The following is a 25,556-nucleotide window of genomic DNA, read 5'->3' on the forward strand; positions in this document are numbered from 1 at the left end:
TCCTCACTCATGTTTTGATGGGACCATGTTCAACCGTCACAGATATTTTTCTGATGGGAAGGCTTGCAGAGGGATGGGATTCATGAATGGGCTTGAGTGCGAGAGACTTGCTTCTTGGTTACTGGGAGTGGTAGTCACCTTGAGCACAGTGTCATGACTTAGGAATGCTATCAATGATAGCTATTTTTACATGATAGCCTTGAGGCCAAGGGGAGGAGTGGGACAAATGTGTGGGTACATGGTTTTACCTGTTCGAACTCAACATCTTTGATGGGAATAGATGGTGTTCAAACACGAATGTTAGGATTATAATTATATTAAGGATATGGCTGTTTGCCAAGCATTTACGAGGGTGTTAACCTATTTCTTAAATGTTTGATCTCCAAGTTCCATGAAAACTTTTGTGTCATCATCATCATCATCTTATATATTTCTTGCATCCCTTTTCATTAGATACACCAGGTTGTGGCGGAAATAGTTTATTAAGTGATATTTACATCAAATTGTCCTGATGGAAATTTAAGATGATAGAAGGACAACAGAGATTGGAGGCATCACCCTGGAGCACAGGCTTTGAATGTCAAGCCTGTCTGACTTGGTCAGAAGTTCAGCCATTCCGCATTCTTGACTAAAGGATAAAGCAACCCTAATCCCCTTTACCAGGTAGCTAGAGTTGGCAGTGGAGCCAGGAATTCCTGCGGCATACCGATTTGGGGAAGTTGCTAGGGTTTGGATGGACAATTCGAACAACAATAGAGTACTCTCATTCAAAGAAAAATAGGGTTTAAGTTTTGTGAGAAAGTCCTGCCACCACAGAGATAGGTACCATGTGGAATGTGACATATTTAGAGTGCTTTTGATTCAGAGGCATTGGCTGCTGTTAAAAAAAAAAAAAGTGGGCTGGGTGATTTAGGGCGTCCAGAAGTAGGGTGGAGAGCTGGGAAAGAGAGCCCGAGAGAGTGAAAGACAGAAACAAATAAGGAGGGAAGGTGGTTATGGAAGGTATGGACGTGTGTTCCTGATCTCATGACAGCCAGGCCATAATGTGAGCGTCCAGCTGGGGCAGACTATAGGAACAGCAGGCTCTACAGCAGCTTACCTGGCCATCAAACTGAGCCAATGACCTGCCAGCCTTGCTTCCAATAGTCCGATGTCAGGGATCAGGATCAGCCCGACAAGAGTGACTTCAGAGACACAGAAGGCAGCGTCTAGCTCCTTTATCTGCCTCCATAATGCTGCCAAAGACTCAGGCCTCCGCAGAGGTGGAGCAGCATTACTGACCTGTCCTGCTGCTCCTCTCAGGCCCAGTGGATTAGTGTGAAAAGGCCCCCAGAGAAAAACTGTGGGTGAAATACACTGGCCTGTCTTTGTCCCGTCTGTCTGCTGGGCTGGGGAGCACTGACTTTAGCCCTCTGTCAACTAGGCCCGGTGAAACCCCTCAACAAAAGCCATTCATCTGTTGTACTGTACATGCCAAATGGCTGGCATTCCTCTTCACGAGTTGTTTTGTAAGCCGCATCTGTCTGTCTGTCTGTGCAATTACAAGTCTGTTAAGAGAAGAATGGTTTCTGTGCAGCTGGGGTTTTCTGCGTTTGTCGAGTAGATCTGATTAACCTTCTGTCTGCTCATTACTGACCATAGGCCAGACATGTTTTTTTAGTGATTCAGTCATTGAGACACAAGATTAGGTTTTTGCTTGTACAAGAGCTGTACTATGTAAGGTCACATACTCTATGTAAGGTTCTTTGTCAGAGCACTTTAATTGTAATTACATGTATCCGGTTTATTAACTAATGCATTAGATTTCTCACATTCTATTCAAATGGCATTATTACGTAGTTATAATGCATGATTATGTGATAATTTTCCTTCAGTGAGGAGGATTCACTCAAATTTATCTATATGAGAACGGATCGATTATAATCTCTCTTTGTTTTCCGATAAATTACAGATTTGTGTGCGTGCTTAACGAACACATCACAGTCTGCTGCAGCTTCAAAAGCATCTTTGAGCAGTTCTTGATTAATTATAATTCCCTTGATCAGTAAGAATGTAAAGAATTTGTCACACTGCAGAGCAGTCACATGAGCATGTCAGGCTTTTAAAATGTGCACCAGTCTGAGAAGATCATTTTTCAACTAGAAAATTCATATGACAGCAGGAGTTTGCTGAGGTAGCTTAATTAGTTTGCTGTGTGCTTTTTTGTAGTCAAGCGATAAATTTAGTTTTCTTGATGCTGGTACCTGTGTAGTTGGTACAGGTTTCTACAGGTAAACAGAACCCTGTAAACATCCGGTTTGGACCTCAACTACAGTTCATTTTTTGCCAGACCTGATGTAACAGGTGACAACTACACAGTGCAATGCATTTTCTGTTACTACTTCAGCAGTTTGGATCTGAAATGTATAGATGACGTTTAACCGCTGACTTCTTGCTTTAAATTTGAGGGTGTACAGGAATCAAAAATCATGAAATTAGGAACTAAAGGAAGCTTCATAAAATTGAGGAGAACATGAGTAAAAGCACTAGGAGACCTGTTCCCTGTTCACACAGTATGGATGTTCACAACCTCAAGCGTCCTTAAATCTGAATACTCTCTGACTACACAGCATGTCAGACTGTTACTTTGACATTTATGATATTGTGGTGAGAGTAACCGATTAGCTTGGGTTTGGTTTAAGAACTGGTTCTAATTGCATGTGAACCAGGGATTCACATGGATACATGTTTTTAGTAAAATAATCAATTCCTGAAAGAACAGTTCAGACATAATGCAATATGGTGGACAGGAGTAAAGTCTGAAAAGTGTGGCCTAGGTTCACAAAAAAAAAGTAGTGATGCAGTAAAATATAATAGTTGTGTGATTAATCTCTGCGAGTTCAAGTTTGTGGGAATAATTTCATACATTTGAGGGAGTCATGATAACATTTGCAACTGCATCATATAGGAATACAGAGTTTTTTAAGTCCCTAATCATACTTCAACTCCAGAATTACATTTTTGGATGATTCTGTCATGATTTTTGTCCAGTGGTCACATTCAGTGTGTCCTTTGTTTACATCCACTGACTTTGTGAAAATGATAATAATCCAGAGTTTTGCAGAATTTTCCATTATGAATGTTTTACATCTCATCCAAGTGGCTTCTTCAGCTTCGGTTTGTAGTTACTGAAAGTTACAGAAGTTAATGAAAGTTGGATTTCGCTTAAGACATGTTTTGGTTTATTATTCCAAAAATGGAAAAAGAACCAGAACCAGGACTTCAGAAAAAACAGAGCTTGATCAACAGAATCATTAAGATTGAAATGAACCCCACAAATAGCTCAGTGACTCAAATCAAGTAGATTGCTGTGCAAGATAAGATCACAGTGAATTGTACGGTACCTGGGGCACCTGGAAACTCGAAATTCCAAACCAGTGTGTAAATGTGATAAACAAACACTTCAACCCTTCTTTGAACCAAAGCAGGCCACATGTTTGCATGTACCTGTGTGTCAACATCAACCAGAATTGTTTTGTATTGTGTTAATTTTGCGTTCGTCTTGCATTGCTGTTGTATGCATTCGCATCTGTTTTCTTTGCAGAGTGCAGGCACAGATTTGAAAAATAGCATAGTTTCTGCAGGCCAATAAAAGAGTGTCTCTTTTCTGGCTGCAGGACATGTAAGCATTAAATCAGACTTTTTTTTCCTCATCTAAGAACTCAAGGAATCTCAAACCACTCTGAGTTGCCATAGCCTCCAGTAATGAAGTTGCTGGTATCTAATTTATTAGCGTTGAATATTTGTTCTTGACACATTGAGGAGCTGTTTGAATATATGTGTGTGTGTGTGTGTGTGTGTGTGTGTGTGTGTGTGTGTGCGTGCGTGCGTGCGTGCGTGCGTGCGTGCGTGCGTGCGTGCGTGTGTGTGTGGGGTTGGGTGGCTAGCACTGGGTGGTAACTCTTGGCAGTAATAAGTGGCAGAATGATTAAATCAAAAGGCCTTGCACATTTTCACCCTCACACACACACACACGCAGGCACACACACACGCACACACACACACTAGAAGCTGATGTTCACAGTGTGTGTTAATGCTTTGTGGGTATCTCCACAATGGAGTGTTTATGAATGCTGAGATGCGCAAACCTCTTAATTAGTTTAGTGTAAAGCCAACATTGTAACATTAATGTGTGTAAGATGCTCGCTGTTTGAAAAGACAAACTGGCAGAAGATGCGAAGAGAAACAAGACAAGACCCAATGCAGCGTGACTATATTAATTATAACTCTTATGCTGCTCATCAAAGTAACTGTGAACTGGAGGGGATGTATGGTAATGGAGCTCAAGTGCTTATCACTCAGTAGGTGTCATTTTCCTGGCCAAAACACATACACACACACACACACACACACACACACACACACACACACACTGTAAACCCCAGTCTTGTCGCCCACAGAAAAAGGCCTACCTCTGCGTGAAGGTCAGGTAAAACTGACAGCCTGAGCTGATAGCACAACAATTTGGCCTGGGGTCATTTCAAATCTGCCCCATCCCTTTCACACAGTCCCACCAGCCGTGTCATCGTGTGTCTGTGCCCCCGAAAAAAGTATGTGTTCATTTGTCACCGTGTCATCCTGTCCCACACGGAGCGCCCCGTTCCCACACGGTTAAAGAAACGCTGCCCAGAGGTCGGTTGCCCATTCCCAACCGGCTCACCGTTTCAGCGGCTGGAAATCCCCCTGCGCACAAAGAGGCCAGATATGATACCACAGCACTGCAGGCGAGGGAGGGAGCTCGGGACAGTATTGATATGGCAAGGACTTTTGTCTGGGAAAATCCTTAAGGGAATGCAACCAATTGTTGCTAATTGTATGGGACTGCATTCTATCTCAAGTGCTGCCGGTATGCGTTACTTGTTTTGAATTGGAGAGACAAGTATACTTACTGATGATCTGTGCGTGTGTCATTTTAGTTTTGTGGATTGCGCTTTTCTTCTCATCTGGGTTATGGTTCCTCTGACGCTCACACGTAACAACATCATGTGTTGTTGCTCTGAGGCTGCCTCTTTTATTGTACTTGTTCACACACAGCTCATTATGATTTGACCTGCAGGCTCACATACACACCTAAACGTTCTTTTGAAGGCAATGTATTGACGCTATTTCACTCACGTAGAATTTTCCCCTCGGCATTGTTCCAGTGTGTATACTGGAAGTTCACAGTGTCTTTTAGGATTATTGCAGTTTGTATTGGAGAAATCTTTTATTGATAGTAATATGATGTAAAGGAAGAAATTATTCTTTTAAAGTCACTGTGGCCAAAATGAAATATTTTCTCCGCAGAGTTCCCACAATAAACCAAAGGGGTGGCAGCGGGATGAGAGCTGATGAGAGGACGCGTGCTGTTCAGTCCTGGTGGTCCTCTAGGGATAACCAAGGTGTATTCCCAGTTAGTCACTGCAGTGTGTGATAGAAAGAGAGACAGAAACCAGATTCTACAGAGAGGTCCATGATGCAGCCACAGAGACGATGTGTTCCCCTGGGCAGCATAATGAAGCTCTCAGTAGGACGACGTGGTTTGAATGCACTTCAGATGGAAAGGGGGAGAGATGTGCAGCCCCATATGCATCTACTCACCACATCATATTTCCACAGCCATGAATGAGGCCCTCACACAGACAGCCCCCACTGCTGTCAGACAGTCAGAGCCAAAACCTTTCACAACATGTCCTCTACACAATGCAGTGAAAAACTCTTTCTTGGGTTTGCACCAAGCAGAGCCCTTGGGGAAGACACGGTCTGTCTTCAGGCTGCAAGAGCATACAGCGCTTCAGAGAGAGAGCTGTAGAGAAAGAGAGATGGTTTGCTTTTCTCAGAAATCTGGAGAGCAATGTCATATTACCCTCAATGCTTCATGTGGTCTCTAGCTCTTTTTATACCATGTTTGCACAATTGTCTACTGCAAAACTGCTTTTACTTTTGCTTTATTTTGATTTTGATGAACATTCAAAAACTGTTATGGGCCTGATGGCGATGGAGATTGGACCTCTGATCAGTTTGTTTTGTTTTCTTTTTAACTGGAATGAACAGCATCAATTAAAATGGCCACATCATGTGAATGTGACAGCTACAATACAGAGCTAGAAAAATAAAGCAGTAATAGAGGGCTGTGCCACACGCTGTGAACAGGAGGCCAAATCAGACAGCTACCAGATGAAATGCGCCCCATTTCTGTGATTGCAATTAGGTCCGTGGCTGAAAGCCAAAGAGTTCAAATGTGAATAAGCACAAAACACTGTTTCCTCGGACAATAACATACCCAGACTTTGTAATTGTTGTAGTCACAACCCACCATTTATTTTGAGTTTGTTGTTTTTTTTTCATTACAAATGAAAAACATGTTAAAGATTGCAGAACCTGATATGCTGCGCAGTTTTCTTGTACTAATGATCATATTTTCATAACATTCAGACTGCTTTGAAATAAGTATTTTAGCCTGAAACCTTTTCCTGTGTCCATTTCTGATTGTTTGGTATTTTTAATTCTTGAATATACAATGAACAAAAAAACAAAGGTCTCCAAATTATTGCTTGTCGCTGTTTTGTTTTTAGGTCTGTAAACAATGTAAATGAATCATCAGGATATTCTGTTGAGGTCATTTTGAGATTCCCCAATATTGTACAGTGGTTTTTACAAGACTGAAATAGCCTGACACTTTTGTTTTTCTTTTTATTTCACCCAGCGCTTAACAGATATTCAAAGGATAATGCAAATGTTTCTCAAGTTGTGCATGTTGATGACTCTTACAGTACTTCCTTTTACTTTCTTTACCCTCCCCAGGCCAAGATAGTAGGGGAATTTTGAGTCAATAAGCCTATTTAAAGCTGTCATTTGTGTTTTCTGTGGGCAAGAACAGCTTGTTTTTAACAGCATGTGTGTCCATTGTTGTTCCTGCAACGTGAGGCACTGTTGTCTGTGGTCTAATTTGGTCAGAGACGACTAATCTCAAAAGGGTTGCATGCCAGCTGCGAGGGTTAGCAGAGGTTCATCACCCTGTGGATGTGCTGCATGTGTATCTGAACCGACCTTGAGACACACCACTCTGGACTTGTTCCCTCTGTCTTGATGGCAATGTGTGATATATCTGTTGTAGTCCCTCCTCATCCCTGAGTCTCCCCTCACCCCTCTTCTCCTCATTTCTCCCCCATCTGCAGTCGTCTGTTTAACTGAGTGGACCTTGTCTCGCAACTGTCCCCCGCAGTCTCCATTTGGAGTTAGGAGTCCACTGGCATCCCCTTTAGATAAGGGGCAAGACGTATTACAAGGCCAGGACACAGGCAGGAAGCCTGGCTAAAGCAAGGTACTATTTTGGTTGAACACTCCCATTGTCCATGGACTGGGGACGGCTGACTGCCTGGGGGAGAGGGTGGAGGGTGACAGAGAGAGGAGGAATGATGTACTGTGAGGACATCGCACCAGTACGCACGCTCCTTCTCTCTATCCTCCCTCCTCCAGCGCCGATCATTCAGAGGGTCCTCTGTCCCCCTTTTCACTGTTGAACTCATGGCAGTCACCAGTCACACTCTGAAACATGTGCAAAGGAAGGGGCTGGGGTGGGGGGTGGGGGCTCTGTTATGTAACAGTGCCTTCCCTAACAGGAGCTCCAGTCTTAAAGATGTAGTATGCAGAGGTACAGCTGAATTTGGACATCAAACGGCTATTAAAAGAGACAAGGAAGAGATGATGTCAGGTTTTAGTCCCATTTTAGTCATAGTAGATAATCCCTTTTGTTGTTTGGCCGCAATAATGCCACGTGCTAACAATAACTGCTTTTAGGAAAGGGTGGGATGACACGATGAGAGAAAGGGAATGTCAGCCTTGGACTTTTTATAAATCGAGATGTAAATATGGAAAGATTTATGTGGAAAGAGAAGAGCCTGCTTGGAAAGAGTGCACTTGGAAAATGATGTGTTGTCATATCTTTACAGGCTCGTAGGGGAGTCCCAACTACCCCTAAATTGTAAACAGACTTTTAAATATTTGCAGTGATAAGTTTGAAAGTAGCTTTCTGTTTCATCTTTAGAAGTTTATACTGTATGTAACAGAACTTTCCCAGGCAGACTTGTGAGTGTGTGAACCCAGTAACACCACAAGGCCACACAAAGGTACTTACTGCACACACAGAAACACAGACACACACACACACACAAAAAAAAACTAAAAATGGGAGGGGAATCAATGTATGTTACGGGAAACGTGTTCTTGTTTTAGTTTTACTGGTACTCAAGTTCTCATGGCTGCATCCTCCCAACTGTCAGAGGCCCTCGCTCCTTTAGGTCTGAATTCCTCAGAGACTGCAAGACGCATCAGCTCAGACAGGCGCAAAGCATCCAACTAACTCTAACTTCAAATCCTGATGTTCCTCAGCTGATTGTCCTCTCATCCTGTCATTGTCTCAATAAAAAAAAAAATGAATTCAGTGCTCTCCTAGATGACGACAGACTGCTCGGTCATCTTTGAAATGAGAAAGTAAAAGTACAGATGATTTTTTTTTTTTCTGGTGATATTTCCTGGCAGTGTTGACTTACCTCAAATGTTTGCAAATTGCTGTAACATTTAGACATTAACCGCTGAGTAATCAGGACTAAAACAACACAGCAACAAGTATGAGCTTCTCAGCGTCCGCTCAGAAGGCTGCACAAACAAACAAGATGAAGGTCGTAGTAAATGCTCTGGGCTACAAGTACGTCATGTGTGGGCCACCGTGCTGAAGAGCATTAAAGGCCACACACACACACACACACACACACACACACACTTACACCCACACATATATGCAGATGTAGATATGTGGATGTATGTGCTGTACCTAGGAACAGCATACATGTACACACATGCGTACACTCCTAACACTTGCCCTCTCAGACTTCAGGGGCCTCCGTTCAGCCTCCACGCACACCCACGCGTTCCTGTTGCTGCACTCGTCTTACTGACTGCTCTGGCTGAGCCACTGAGCCAGCTGGTGATAACAGCACTTCCTCCTCGCTCCCCTCTTGCGCTTAGCTGTTGTGCTCTTACCATCTGTGGCAACTGGCTGGGGCTGAAGCGTCATGTTACCCACACAACTGGAGACCCAAGATCCTGAGGACACACAAGCGCAGCCAAGATCCCGAGGACACACACACATATCATGATAGTCAGAACTGTAACGGCCGTGAGATGTGGAGGTGAAGAGAGCGGAAAACAGGTCCAGGCTATTTATTGTGCATTTGGACACAGGCAGAAAAGGTGGGACTAAAAGGCAGAATGTTCCTGGAAGGAAATGCACAGAAAGACGTGTAACATTTAGAAACAAACGTGGAGAGTGTTTTCGTGGACGAGTACCAGCCAAGAGGAGTTCAGGCAGGGAATAGATCCTGAGAGAGTGGGGAGAGGAAAAAAAGGAATGAAATAATTGCAGAGTCAGAGTAGTTTTCCACTTTTTAAAATATTGTACATGACAACAAAATCAAAGGTAGGACATGGTCACACCAGTGTTTATTACAGAGAAATTTCAGATGAAAATCACTCCATTTCAGTCGAGTTGTAATATTTACAGGATTGGCTGATGGATTGCAAACCATCTTGACCTTTGAGGGAATAGAGAGAACTGCAAAGTCTATAATGGAGGATGTTAGCATACTAGTTGTCACAACACCCAGCTTTGCCTAACCCTGCTCTGTCATATGACAAGCAACGCCAATAGACATTTCCTCTTCATCCTTTCAGGGCACTGCAAACCAAGCTGCCTAACCCCCATGCAGTCACTACATCAGCAAGCTCATCACATTACCTACGTCGCAAATGCGCGTACACGAAACTTGCTTTGCCACTTTAATGGGACCAAATTGAAGCATCTATAGTCATGTTAGAAATTATGAGAGGTTGCATAGTGGTACTTTGAGTTAAATACAAATGCCAGCATGCTAACACTATGCTAAAATAAGCATGCTAATATTAATAGGTGTAATGTTTACCATTTTCGCAAACCTTATTTTAATTGCCGGCATGTTAACATTTACTAATTAGCATAATCACAAAGTAGAGCTGACGCTGATCAGAGTGTCATTAGTTTTCCCAGGTATTTGGTCATAAACCAAAGTTTTGGACAAATTGAAATTTTGACCAGATGAAAATTTAAGGGATAACCAAACTTATTACAGCTGAATCTCTGAGAATCTGTGTCAAATGTCAACCTCATGTTGGTGCTAGATGAAAACTAGTATCTACAAAAAAATCATTGGGATAAATAATCTGGGACCTTTTAATATCTACATACAAAATTCTGTGCCAATCCATAATGTCGATGATGCGATATTTCACTGAATAGTTGAATGGAGCTTTTTACACAAGTTCATAGCCATCCATCCAATAGTCGTTCTATTCTTTCCTTACCACAGTGGTGGACTGATCGACCAACATCACCATCCATAGAGTTCTGCTGGTAGCGTGGCCAAATGTTTTTTAGTACTGCTCAGACAGGAAGGTGCTTATTGTGAGGCATTAAACACGACCACGCGGAGTCATTATTAGGATAGAAAGATTTTCCAATCGGGAGTCAATTCTTAATCAAAGTGACGTCCTGGCAAGCCACAGAAGGTGGTGAGGAGGCAGCAGGGGGAGAGAGGGAGCGTAGGAGGAGAGGGGGAAGAGAGGAAAGCAGGGCCGTTCAGCTGAGAGGGAGGGCAAGAGTGGCATGTGGCTGGATGGTATCCTTGGGAAAGTTTGCAGCTCACTCTCCCACTCTCTGGATCTTAGCTGGGGACAAATACCACATGGAGCTGAGAGGAAGCCCGCTGAAGTGTGCAGGGCCGTGAGCACACAGGAATGTTTCACTTCAAATGGAAAATGTTCACAGCTGTTAGTTAGGCTATCTCTCTCACTCTATTTCTCCATCTCTATCTATCCATCTCTCTCACTGTGTCAGACCTTGTTGCTATGCTTAGCTCAACTCCTCGTGTGCTTGTGATAACCAGTATTTTTAGTTCTGCTGTGGCTTCACTTTCCTTTTTTTTTCTGAATTCTGACTTTAATATCTGTACATCATAATCAGCATCTCTTGTTAACATGGGAGTCTAAATTGATTTTTATTGTCTTGTCCTGGAGCTCAGGACATCTCAACAAATTAGCTATTTTGTCATGTGGGTTCACAACAGCAAAAGGCCTGCAGTCTATTCTGTCTCCAAAAACATGGTTTAGGAAACCACATGCTCGACAGTGTATGGCATCAGAATACCGGAAGTCCTTGCCTGACCCACAAACAAAAATCACAACAACGATGATGACGACACAGGGTTTCCATCCCCACATCAAACTGTCTGGAGTCTGTTCTGGCAACACAAGCTGGATCTCCACAGTTTTAGGGCTGTAGTGGCTGCAAATGAGCCTGGGCTCAATAATTCTGCTTGTTGGATGCTCTGCCTGCCTGCCACACACACATCGACAGTGTGTGTATGTCTGTGTCTGTGTCTGTGATGTCTATATTGGACCACAGAAAACCTGCCCATTTGCATTCAGGTGTAGAGCAGCAGCCACTTCCCCTTAGGGAACTCTGATTGCCTGAACTCTGATCAAGCCAAACCAGCAGGTGCAAAGGTGCATTCCCTGTGAATGAGCTACATTTTTGCTGCTCTTTGTTCATGTGACTTTGATCATTGGGATATTTTTGCAGGCATTGGACCAACAGTAAAGCAGGGAGCAGGGTAGTAAACAGTTTTTACAGGCAACATATTGGGAGTTCTAGTGAATCCTAACAACTTCACAAAAGGACAACAAACAATAACAATTAAAGAAAGTTTCATGATATTTTAAAGACTAAATTAAATGATTTTCATTTAATTTAAAAAAAAAAAATACATCAAAGATCAATTAAAAAGCAAGGCACAACCTTGTTGCCTTTGTGTCACATTTACAAATTCTGTGTGTCTGTGATAATACACTAATGACTTGTCACCTGAATACCCTCGCCTTGACTCCTCGTCTTGTCTTGCACTCCGAGTCTGATCCCCTCCATCACCAGCCCCTTCCACTTTCTGTGACATATTTAACGCATCTCAACAGTAACATGAATTATTACTTTTTAACTGGAAACAGAAATCCACTGAGTGCAACACTTGTTAGAAAATAACTCGTCAGTTTGTCGAGAGCTGGAGGTGGCCGCCTCGTAATTCTCTGTGCAGGAAAAACCATATAGACATAGCTGTGTGTTTGGGAGGCGCTTGTCTGTGTGTGTGTGCTGTTCCTCCGCATCAAATTGAACTGACTTGATCTGATTCACTGACGGATTTGACAGAGAGATACAGTTTTAGGCACATCTGTACAATCTAGTGCGGTCCACTATATTAATCATGCAACAGGTTCTGTTTTTGAAATGCTTAGAAACTATTTGAAACTTTCACGTCCATTTTCAAAGCTGTAGTTAGTGGTGGTGTATTGGACTGAACTGTACCGGGCACTGTGGTCTAATCTACAGCAGTTTACACTCTGCGGATGAAGCTTTTTTATTTTGGTTAAAGCTTTTACAGTGACTATATTGTATGTCCACATTGTACAGCAAATATTACTTCCCTCCTTGTTCTTGCCAGCTTGATAAATACACTGGTTTATAGCTTGCTTATAGCTTGGATGGTGTGTCTTCAAAGGACACAAGAGGAAGCGATTGGGTCGGTGGTCCTATGGACCAAAGAGCATATTCAGCTGTTTCGAATTTCAAGAGGCACGTGCTGGGCCTATGGGCTGCAGAGGTTTGCGGATCCATGCATGTGTTTGCAGAGGACGGCACAAGAAGCATGCAACAGCCTTGAGACGTGATTCGAATATTTTGTCCAACCCCCATTTATGATTTAAACCAGAGGATAAACTTTTGCATGGGACAATGTTTAAGGTGCTGTGATATAAAATTAAAACTTCTGTAAAGTTATACAAACACAGTCCAACACAGTTACAAGAAAAAACTGTTCTTTCACAAAGGAAGAATTTGTTGCAGGACTTTTGTATTGTACAGCTGAACCTGATAAACTGGTACCTCAGGCTGTGGTATTAAGATGGTCATATAGTGGTCAGACCATCAGTTGTCATCAGGTTGTCATCAGCTTATTATTTATGTACTGGTGTGCTGATTGTGTGTATTCAGTGCACAGCTGCAGTTTATAATGCATGTATTGGGTTTCTGAATGCATAATGTTGATCTTATATCTGTGCATACGAGAATGCAACCTCCCATGCAATGGACCCCCCTCCAAAGCCTACCTATGCACCCACTGCATGTGTGTGCGTGCGCACACACACACACACACACACACACACACACACACAGATATAGTATATATAGAGTGTATATATACAACACCACCCAGCAAACCACCCACAAACTCACCCAGAGGCTTAAACCAGGGTTTTCTTTTTTCTTCTAAAACCACTTCCCTGCCTTTCCCTTGCTCCTGGTGACGACACTCTCTTGGAATTCACTCCTTGTGTTGGTGGTGCTCTCAGAAAGAGAGAGAGACTGACTGTGTTGTTCAGATCTCTCTGTGCTCTGAAGCCATTAACCAGGACCATTTGGTGTCTCCTTTCTCCACACTCTTTTCTTTACCCCTCCTGTTCTCTCTGTTGTATTTATTCTCTTAATTTTTTTTCCTTCACTTCTTCTCCTTCCTGTCTGGGTTTTGGCAATTTTTTTTACATATTTGGTTTGAAATCAGGCTGTCTGTGAGTGTAGGGGGTCCACAGACTGGAGGGTGCTACTGGGCTGTAGAGGGGTTGCTAAGTTGTGCTGTGGTGGAGTGGTGGGGTGTATGTACTGAGGTCTGAGGTTTGAGAGCTTTGCTTATCTGTCATTACATGCCTACACTGTATGTGTGTACTGTGCATGTGCATTCAACGTGCATTTGCATTTGCGGCTATCTTTGTACACTGTGCGTGACAACGCCATGGCTGATTGTGCATGTGTGCGTCCAGTGGGTGTGTGTGAAAGAGACATGGGGGGCATGCTGCTGGGTCCTCTGGAGGCCTGTGAAGGGAAGATCTCCCCCCTCCTTCCTAAACCCGGCTGGCCCTAGATTGTTGGGGGAGGTGTTGCCTCTGCTCACTCATCCATCACACACTTTATTTGGGTTTTAGAGGAAAGGAAAAAGGAAAAAAAAAGACTTCCAAAAATATCAGAGTTGGGGGCTGGGGTGTGGAGGGTTGAGGAGTTGAGTAAGGAGAGGCCCCTTGTCCCGGCTAGATCTCCTCTCCTGCCCCCCCCCCTCTCTTTAAGCAGATGCTGGAAAAGAGTCTTACCCTTGTGACCCCCTCCCATTCTCCAGTCCCAGCACTGATAACAAAAGACAGATAAAGCCAAATGGGGGGGCAGATTTAGTGAAGATTAGCGAGCAGGTTTGTGATTTGCACTGAGGTTTCTGTCATGTGTGAGAGTGCATGCACATGTTTATATGTGCCTGATAAATGTGGGTTGCCAGTAGCACATTGTTGGAGATGATGGTTCGAGGGTGGTTGGTGGTCTTTGTCTACCACCCAGGCTGGGCAGGGTCTACTGTGTGACAGGACAGTGAGGCCAGATGAGGTTGCAATGCCGATAGAGGAAACAATGCATGTAGAGCCAGCCCTCAATGCTTCCCATGGGATGATAAGATTTATGTAACAACCAGGGGGATAGTAACGCAGTCCGTAAACTCAGATCAGACGGCTTTACTTACTGCAGAAGTTTAGTATATCCAGAATTTCTGTGTGTGCTTTTACATCATACGTATTTGCATGCCTTCATCAGAACTTATGCCATAAGAACCGAGTATCACTAACAAGTTGGCAGTAATTATCACTGTACTTTAAAAGTATAAACACCTCATTTGATCAAAGACAGCACAGGATAAAAGGCAATTTTAAGAATCTAATACGCCCTAATATCAGCAGAATAATAAATAAATAAAAACAAAGAAAGGGAAGTGATTACCTTATGAAATTACACATTGGCCTTTCTATTTATCGTTGTAGAGAAAATAATCTTGACAAACAAGCTGTTTTGCTGTTGATTCAGCATTTCTTGACTTGACTAAGAGGACTTATCTTATATAGTTAATAAATTCCTTTGCAGAAAGACACCAAATCATGTTACTGTGCTTTCTTTCCCACCGTGATTTGAACATTGAATTATTCACTTTGCCGTATGGCCAAATGAATTAAAGAATTTCTATTCGAAATAGAAGCCGCTTTTGTTCCCAAGTCAAAGTAAATCAAGCTAAATCCCACAGTTTTGTGATGTAAAAATATGAAAATGTGAAATTGTAGCAAAAAAAAGGGGAGCAGGTTGGCTTATCCTTGTGGGTATGGGAGAGTGTTTGTTTCCTCTGAGAAGCTTTTCCAACTGCAGACCTCATGGTGGAGCCCCCAGAGGCCCTATTTGAATCACAAATGTCTTTCGTTTCTCAATCGTTCACAGGTTTTGGTCAGTTGAGGAATTTTGGGACCCATTAAAGCCTGGTGACAATGACTTTCACCCCCAGGGCCACCACAGGGGTCCGCCCCCCTACTGACCTCTCCATTGCTGCCCAGGCCCTGCTCCAACGGTCCTGCTCTGGGGTACTGATTGGTTCAACATAGTACCCAAAAACCCCTCTGGGGTCAATGTCTCTTTTCTGTCTGTTGCTCTTTTCCTCCTTGCTGCCTTGTTCTGGCTCAAGTCGGGGCTTATCAAAGACAATCCAGTTCTGTCATGTGGCCAAATCATCTTGACACCCATTTAGCATGCTCATCAGAGGACAGTTATGAATATTCAAGATGGTGCCAGGGGCCAGTGAGAGGCAGAAAGGAAGAGATTAGAGTGACATGTCCAGGAGAGGGGAGAAAGTGTGACAAAGAAAGACAGAGAGGAAGATTAAATGTGTACGTGTTGCACCATTGTGAACAAAGTCTTAAAGTTATTTGCAACATGAAATAAGTTCAAAGTTAAAAATAAGTTCATAAGATCAAATATGAAAGATTATTAAAGAAGATGCAAATAAAAGAGAAGAAGATGATAGTGACTTGGTTAGCCATGTAAGACATCAGAGTTCCATAGTTGAGGGACCATTAAAAATTTTGTTATTAAAATCTTGAAATTTATTTGTAAAGCTCTCAGACAACCAATATTGAGAGGAAAGAAATACATTGCGTTACGTTACGATCAGCTCTTGGTATCTGTAGAATGTACATTACAGCCACAAAATAAGAATATAGAAGAGTAGTATATAGAAAAGAAACAAGGCAGGGCTTAAGATTCACCATTGGAGGACACTACAGAAGAGGAGGCCAGTGGAGGAGGAAGTTCCTCTGACTACCACTCGTGGTTTGTTTGGACCGCCACTTTAGAAAACAGTTTTTTTAAAGTTCACAGAGAGAATTGGTCAATATTACTTAAAAATACAATAGATTTATAATGAATGTTGATTTCTCAGGACAAATTTGAAGCCTAATTCCCACAATTAAAAAACATGATGAACAACATCCTCACATTTACTACAGGGAGCTTTAAAATACTGACTAGATGGAAGGCTGATATTGAATTGAGTCACTTGACCGCTGATAATAATGCGTTTTTCCCCATTCATTTTGACACGTCATAGCATGAAAAGCAAAGGTCTAAATAATAACATTAATGATGACCATGAGACATCAGATGAGGCATTTCCAGAGGGCTGGTGTTGTGCATGCTCGCTAGTAAGAGTGGCTGACTGGGACACATCGTTAGGCTGATGAGCTACCCTCATGCTTTTCCTGCAAGTCAAAGTTTTTGCTGTGACAAAAGGTCTGTGAAGTTTAGAAGGAACCGTTTCGACCAGGTGGCAAAATGTTCAGTTTGCAGGTTCATAATTGTTGTATAACCTACGCCCACGGAGCTGAATGGATCGAACATTATAAGTCAACAATATTGGTAATGTATTTATTGTGTTATGCCATGTAACAAGAAAGCATGACGGGCAAATGTGATTATATGCTACTTTTGTCTGGTTTATACAATTGTACATTTAATACTTTTGCAATTTGGAGATGGCACCTGGGTGTTGGGGAGTTTGTGATAGACATTTTTCTCCATTTTTTTTATGGTGGTTATTTAAACCATTAATAGGTTCATTAAAAAATAACAAGAGGTCAATACATTTTGAAAATAGTCATGAGTTGCAGCCAAGAGATTTGCTTTGTACAAATAAACTTGAGTTTAGAGTGATGGATGGTTGAATTGTACTGTAAGCATTCTCCAATAGATCCACTGGGGATCCACCAGAATAGAATGAAACCAAACAGAACAGAACAGAATAGCATTATGTTTACAGGATATTGAGTTCATGAGGCTGTGCATCAGGAACAATGGTTGACTAAAGTTGTGAATTATATTTCCCAGCTGCATGGTACTGATTTGTTGTAATTTAGTGTCGAGTATTATGGAAAACCCTTTGGCACTGCTTATGAATCACAGGCTTTTTATGTCCTTGATCCTCTTGTGCTGTTGACCACTGTTTGGTTATGAATGTATTGGATCTTGTGAGAACAAGAGAACCGAGCCAGGAAGGAGCGAGTTTGTCTGAATGAGCATGCCTGTCTCATTGACACTGATGTCAAAAACTTCTAGGATCACATCCAAGCTGAGACAAGTGGTCATTTTGACTTTGAGAAAGTGGCACTGTTCCAAGCTTTGATGTTTCAGCTCTTAAAGATTGTAGATGGAGACAGGAAGGGTTATCAAGGGTGTTGCATCTACATGAATTGTAGATATTTGTGGACCCAGAAGATGTTTGTGTAGTTGTATTTTCAGCATATTTTCTGGTTGACATAGAGTGGTTACAGTTGAATGCATTATCCTAAGAAGTTCTTCATCTTATTCTTCTCCCTTTTCTTCACAAATTTGTCTGTTGTCTCACGCGTCAATTTTCACATTTTGTTCCTGAAATTCCCTGTGGAAAATCTGACCAGTTTTTACATGATGGAGAGTTTTTCTGCCTTTCTGTCATTATGGTCCTACTCTCTGAATTCTCCTACTCTGCGAATTCTCCATCACTCTCTCTCTCTCTCACTCTCAGGTCTCTTAACTTGACTTGACTTGAAGTTGAACTGGAGCCTCAGTTGTTTCACTATATTCATAGATATCCTCCCTGATTGCATCAGTTGGACTGTGTAGAGAAGAGTTTATCAAAAGCAGAATAATATAGAACTGACAGTACAAATCCATGTGTCTTCTAAATCAAGGCCAGGGTAAAGTGCATTGTGCACTGTGTACAGCTCAGGGAGAGTGGTCTGCTGTGCCAGGGGCATGTGAGGGGCAGGAGAAGCAGGAAGGTGTGGATACAGAGCACTTTTTCCTATAGCTCCAAACCAAAATAACAATGTTTTTGCACAGCTGGTTTTAACCAGAGAGGAAACCCAAATTGAGGGGCCTTTCTTTAGTCTCCTTCCCTTACCCAGAATTCACTTTCAAGATACATGTATGCACAGATGGATGGGCGTATAGATTGATGGTCTAAAACAAGTCTTGCTACTGTGCTTAGCCTGTTTCTTCACCTCTGAATGCATGTGTACGTACTGTATATGCTGTGTGCAATTCATGGTTGTGGGATGCGATGCCTTTGAACGTCCCTCTACAACTTTGTCTACTGTGTGTCACTGAGATGAATAGGGGTCAGGGCTGGGCCACCCGTTCCACACCACAGCCCCAAACCTCTAAAAAGACGACTTGTAACACGCCTAGAAGAACAGTCGGGTTTGTTTGGATATTTATGCGCAGCTAATGTGTTTATTTTTAGCTCAAAAATGTTTGATCATTGGCTGTTCAGGAGTCAAGAGCGTCGGTCCATTTTTAAGTTATTAATAGTTTGGGCTAAACTGTCAAGTACCAGTAGATGGAGCTAGTGTCAGGGCACGCAAGGTTACATGACAAACAACAGAAAGGATCCTTCATAAATAGAATTTTAAAAACCCATTTCCACATATGACCGAGAGTATGAATTATTGTGCACAGTCGTCTGCATCACCACACCAAAACACCAGTTTGCACCATCTGTAGGCTATAATGTAAGTCCATAAGTCTTCCCTCTTTGATCCTTCAATTCCAGTCGTGTTTCCTTCAAGCGAGTTCTCTTCAACTCTGCAATTTCAGACTGATGAGGAGGGTGTCTATCTAAAACAGTCCTGGCCCATCTGTGTCACAGGCCATATCTATCATTATCTGCATTTTCTTGTTCTCTCTATGGTATGGCCTTTTCCGCCTGCCTCTGCCCTCTCCTCAACTCTGCACTCTCTCTGATGAGTCACAAAGGTCTTCAGAAAGCTGGTCTTTGGTGACAGTGGTAGAAATGATGGTTCTTGTATAAAGTCAGAGTTGAGTCATTTTAAAGGAGGAACTTTTGGCTCTACCAGACCCAAATCAGTTTTTCGCTTGCGGTTGAATCATAAAGCTATACAATGACACTGCCAGAGCTTGTTGAAATGATAGCAGCAGTAGTTGATAATCAGGAGGAAACAACTTATTCCCTGCAGGTTTCATCATCACTAACTGGTGAGTTGCTAAGTCTCTGCTTGCAGCCTGGGATGATAAAAAAATGATGGTGGTGACTGTGAGGGATTCTGTTGGGTGAACACCAGTCAGTAATGAGAGGAGAGGTGGAGGAGATCACATAATCAGAACAGCCCAGGATGAGTCATACTACAGCCCTTGTCAGTTAGAGGGAGGTTTCTGACAAACACATGTCTGAAACATTGTGTAGCTCTCTCTTCTCTATGAGAAGATGGCTGTTTGACAGTTTTCCATTTTTCTTCTGATTATTACAAAAAAGCCACCACACTTGTGTCACCAGTGTTACCAGACTTATAAATGAGACACAGTAAAGATGAGTCTGATTTAGCCTAATATTGGATAGGGTGGAGTGGTTGGGTAGGGTGGCGGGTGAGGGGTGTGGGGTGGGTGGGGGTGCCCTCATTGACCCTACACAGGCAGATTGATACTGTATACTCTAGCCAGACAAATGCTGCCCATCCCGTCAGCTTGCTAGCAAGGGCAGTGAGGTAGATAATAATTGTCAGCTTGGCTGTGTCGGTGCCAGTGCCGGGGTGGGCTAGGCTGGTGGGTCTGGCTAGGAGGGAGTAGATCACTGTGGGCATCAGGAGTCTAGAGGGCTCAGGGAAAGAAGAGGATGTACACACACACACACACTCTTTCAAGCATGCCCAGGCTCAGATGACACACACATTTAAAAAGTCTTGAGTGAGCATATGATGAATGGAGAAAATGGTTCTTGACTGTCTATGTAGCCTATTCTAAATTTGCTCCCTGTATTTTTCAATCACAGACAGTCATCCAGACGTGAACTCAAACACCAGCTTTTATGAAGACGAGGAATGATGTGATGAAAAAGCAGAAAGAAGCAGCACCAAAACACCCGCCAGCCTGTTATGGCCCTACATAAGACCTCATGCTCGGGTCAGGCTCTTTCTTGGCCTACCTGAGTGACATGATAAACATGGCTGAACTGACCAGCGAAGATCTGAGCCCACTTTGTGAGCAGTCCAAGCTTTCAATGTAAGTCGTATGGCTTCATTCTTTTAACTTATTATGGCAAGTCTTGATTGTACTGGTCACCACGTCCCGCCACTGAGCAGTTCCTCTTGTGGCTGTTGAATCTTAAACACCTATCAGCTAAAAGAAAAAATGCGTACCTCCTATATAGAATTCATGTATGTATGTGTGTGTGTGCATGAAAACCAAAAAAAAAAAGAATCTGCAGTCAGACCCCACCTGAGCTCCATACCTGCTCTGGGTTTGTCCCTGGTGTTCAGCATTAGAGGAAATGAGATTTTCCGTCAGCCTGTGTTCACAAGAACATTTATCACTCGGATCAGGCAGAGTTGTGGAGAAGAGGAAAAGTGGTCTGGCATGGGATCTGTTGCTAAGTCCTCCACATTTATGTCACCAAAGTATTCGGTGGCCACTGAAATTAGGACCTCCTGTTTAGACTGTGGGAACTGTTGGCAGTCGGTGTAAAATCAGCCAACATTTCAGCTCCTCATTGTGAAACAAACAACATCTGTGACGCTTTGCTAAGATCCTCACCTATAATGCCGAACGGAGATGAAATAATTATACTGGAAAAAAAATCACTGTAAATCAAAAAAGGTGGTGAACATTTACCAATTCCTGTATGTATGACAGCTACACTTCTGTATTTTATTCTAATTCATTCATCAGTTTTTACAAACCAAAAACATCCAATATCCAACAATGTGTCACTTTTCAGACCATGAAATGTGTACTACAGCAGAGAAGCAAGTATTTCTTTCATCATTATAATGTACAGATGTTTTCACACTCCTCACAGTAATGGAATAATATGTCCAACAATAGCATCTCTGATATCGTCATAAGTAAATTCCCAGTGTAGCTACTGTAGCAGTAATAAGGTGTTAGAGAGAAACAGTGTGTCAGCAGGAGTAATGAAATGCATCCAAATGGCCCCCTCTGGACATGATAGATAAATTCCAGGTGTCCAAAGGAAAAGGTTCAGCGGTGGAAAACACAGGCAGCGTACGTCAGGACGTTGACACAGGAAGCAAACCTGGGGACCCTTGTAGTTGGAGGTAATGCTGTAAACGTGTAGGGCAGGAAACTAGAGGTATTATGAGAATGGAGACCACCAGAGGCCTGGATGTACAGTATTTCTCTTCTTTTTTTCACTAATTTCAGTCTATTTAATCAGAGGACTTCACATGCCAAATATGCTTATTCTTGAACTTTCAACACCTCAGTATTGAGTTTCACACCACCCTTACTTAGTGTTATGAGTAAACAGCCTGTAGATGTAAATGGATTTCTCCCTTGTCATAGTTGAGCTCACTTCCTGTCACTGGCCACAGGGTGGGAACACACAATGACGAACACCACCCACATTAGCTCCCCAGCAGGCAGTCAGCCCGACACGCAGGGTGACACAGGGGTCATTTGTTTCTGTCAGAAGCACAGAAATAGTCCCCCAACTCCTCCTGGAGTGGACAAAGCAGGCCCGCATTCATTGGCCTCGTCAGGGCGGGATGTGCTCTTGTTGTGATTACCTGGCTCTGCAGAGGAAGGGCTTTCTCTCAGGACCTATGGAAACATGCTGCTGTCTGCCAAGTGCCATGATTAGCACCCCAGCCGGTTCCTGGGTCAGCTCAGAGGGCAAAAGTGTCTAGACCGGCCAGGGGATTTCCACAGGCTCTAGCCTGTGCTGTAATTATTACTGCTTACTGTAGAACCCCAACCCTCAGGGCCGACACTCCACTTTGGAGAGTTGTATGGCATTTCTCCCTCCAGTGCGTAGTGATCAGACATCGGCTTTACATATGGTTTGAATATTAAATAGTTGATAGCCTCCATTTTTCATTGAGTCATGTTATTTGATGTAAATGGATCAAGAGATAGGAGGGTGGGAACTGGTGTGTTTATGTTAAATTAAAGAACTAGTAAGTGAAATATTGAAAAAACTGTTTTGTACTGGTTTTATTCAAAATCTTATTTTACAATAGATAGATTGATTGATTGGTGTTGTGCTGTGGAAGGAGCTCTACCCCCTAATGCTCGTCTACCTTGCTGCCAGGGCTCTTACAGAGCATTCTGCATTACAAACTCAGTGCTGGTGTTTGCCAGAAAAAGCACAACCAGTTAATGGTTCGGAACTCTGGCTTATCTTGGCCATCGACACAACAAAAGCTATAATTATCTGCAAAATAAACTCACTTCCTTGATTTTTAGACAAATAATGCATTAAACCGTTCCAGATAAACTTTGTTTTCCACTGTGTTGCCAGCCCCTATGGAGGAAAGGCATTCAGGCCACCAATAATGAAAGACCATTTCATTGGGCTGCTCAGGAAGTTCTTTACTTCTGTGTTCCAGTGCTTCATAAAATATGAACACCTTATATAACCAATTATTGCTTGAAAACTCTGTTTTATTCTCTGAAGACAAATTGCCCCTGATGTGTCCCACCTGCCAACAGATTGAGTTTTTCTTGTGTATGTCAGCATTGTGTGTCTCCCAAGGCTTTCTTTATATAGGCCCAGACATTATTTTTGGCATTTTTTCTGACGTCTACCTCCCACTCCTCCCACTCTCTCTGGCCCACCTCCACGAGGGCCGAGGAAGCCTGGCACTCGCCTGAAGCTCTCAGCCAGTCCTGGGCAGCTGGGATCTGGGGGAGCTCCCTGCAGTTCTGCAGTGTGCTGGCAGCTCCCTTTCTCTTGCCCCCGCCACTCTTAATTCTGCCTTTTTACTTCCAGCCAGCTTCAGAATACAATACAGAGGAGCCCTGTGCTGTGCTGTGAACACAGACACACACCCTTGGGTGTACACACACATCCACACTTTTATAAGCCATTGAAAGAGACAAGACCAAAGGCGGAAAGAGGAGCAGACGCCTCTCAGATGCTGGGCTTGGCTTCATTTGCCACTTGGCACAGACGGTCGCACACAAGATAACTGTTGTTTATTGTTTATGGAAGGACCCTCTGCCACACTCCACGCTCTCTTCATCTGGAGACTCCTGAAGGGCCACAGCCAAGAGCCACAGAGTAAAGAAAAGAAGATAGAACTCACTGTATCTACTGTATGGGTGTTAGCGTGTGCCCCTGTGTATTTGTATGAGTAAGTATGCCTTTGTGTTTACATGTACAGTGGGTATGTACACTTATTGTACAATCTTGGGCGCTATTATTCGTCTGGAGCTTCCACATTGTGTGTGTGTTGTTTGCTCAGCTGGAGTTGATTCAGTGAGGAGGGGATGGGGAAGTCATCTTCTTCCACTGGGGTCTCAGTCACAATAAAGCCATTACAGCAGGTGAGATGTGCTTCCTCTCAGATCTGACAGATGATGTATGGATGGTGCAGACAAAAGAAGTTATTGAAATGGACAAAGAAGATCACACACACATAGATTCCAAGCAGCTTCACTGAGGCTCGCTGCTTTCTTTTTTTTTTTTTTTTTCAGATTCTAACCAAAAAATAAGCTGTGTTTCATTCAGCACAAAGTCTTATGAAACCCTGAAGACATATCTAAACCTGCCAATATATATCCCATAATCATAAGGTCAGCTGCCTGTTCCTCTTTGAATTTGCTTTTCTTCTCCAATATCATAAGCTTCCACTGTTTTTTAAAAACTGCATTGAAAACACGGAGACCCTGCAGTTCCAAACAGAGACATAATGTACAGCATAATGGCTTGGTTAAAGTAATAATTCAAACAGAGCAATACTAGAACTGACTTTCTTAATTTTTAACATTTATGACCTTTTCATGCTGATGATTACATGTTTAGTCCTTCTGTTCTCACCTTTCTATTATTTGTGCAGTTTGCAAAAACAAAGTAAGACTAAGTTGGTGGAAAAGTCTGGGTGAAGATGGACAGTGATTTCTAGACATTGAATTCTGGTAGAAGTACTTGTGATGTTAGCGCAACGATTACAGAGACCATTTTTCAAAAACAGTGGGAGTGTGCAGATGTTGGGAAAACAGTCAGACCGACAACAGCGTCTTCGATGGAAAATGTACCTTTGATGGGTGTTAACAGTGATTAATTCTGTCTTTCCTGTTAGCAAAGGAATTGAAGTCAGTGACACACATTGGTCGTACTGGGTTCAAAATATATCATTAAAAAGTATTACATGAAATTTAATTTTGTGGTTTCACTTTATGAGGCCAAATATATAGGATTTGTACTTAGGCAGACTTTTCTGCTCGCTCAGGTCTCGGCTCCTCCCTGCAACTCACAGCCATGTGCTGACAGAAGCTTGTTGGTCTGTACCAGGTTCTCAGCAGTTAAAACCAATAGAAAGAGAAATTCCTTCCTAATGGTGCATGAAAGTAATGATTCACCACTGTATTATTGTTTGAACCCTTGGCGGATCTTTTCCACATTACCTCAACACTGCACCTAAAGAAAACCCTATTTGTTTCTTTGCAGTTTTATACATTTTTTTTTCTCTTGCACAAAGCCTGAAAAGACCTGCTCCACTCACTTTCATGTGTCTCCCTCGACCTTTCGTCAAAATGTGCAGTTGGTAGGGAAGAAGCTGCAGCTGGGCTCTGATCAGGCCTGATGGTGATAGAGGATGAATAGCAGGGAAGCTCTGGGCACCATGAAAAAGTCCTGCTGACGACTGTACCGACAGGGTCACAGCCCCTCCACGCTGCCCGCAAAAGGAGAGTGAGAGTAAACAGGCGTAATAGGCAGGGACTAAAAGAGACTTGGACTGTGTTCTTGTAAATAATTGCATTCATTGTTCTCTGCCACTGTTGGTTATGGTCACAAGCTGTTTGGTAGGCCCCTGTCTGTCTGGTGCTCCCCATGAGCCCGGTGTCAGCCCCTATGCCCCCGAGGGGAGCAACTTGTGCCAGGGGTGAGGATGCCAGCTCCCTGACCTGGTGGCCCCGCGTCTGACGTACCCACGCCAGGAGCAAACGGTCCTCGGGCCAGCTCGGAGACTCAGGGCGTGCTGTGCGCATGCTGCTCCGCTGTTAAATAAAGCTGGTTCAAAGAGCACAT

General features: G+C 42.9%; 1 long non-coding RNA gene across 1 annotated transcript in view; it reads left to right on the forward strand.

The window, feature by feature from the left end:
• LOC130175880 (uncharacterized) overlaps positions 1-25,556 on the forward strand; it is a 102,088-nt gene that overhangs the window by 32,879 nt on the left and 43,653 nt on the right. The window contains exon 2 of the long non-coding RNA XR_008828799.1: positions 20,334-20,563. This is a non-coding gene — a long non-coding RNA (uncharacterized LOC130175880). The remainder of the gene's footprint in view (positions 1-20,333; positions 20,564-25,556) is intronic.

Source organism: Seriola aureovittata, chromosome 10, assembly GCF_021018895.1.
Source record: "Seriola aureovittata isolate HTS-2021-v1 ecotype China chromosome 10, ASM2101889v1, whole genome shotgun sequence".
Lineage (NCBI taxonomy): Eukaryota > Metazoa > Chordata > Actinopteri > Carangiformes > Carangidae > Seriola > Seriola aureovittata.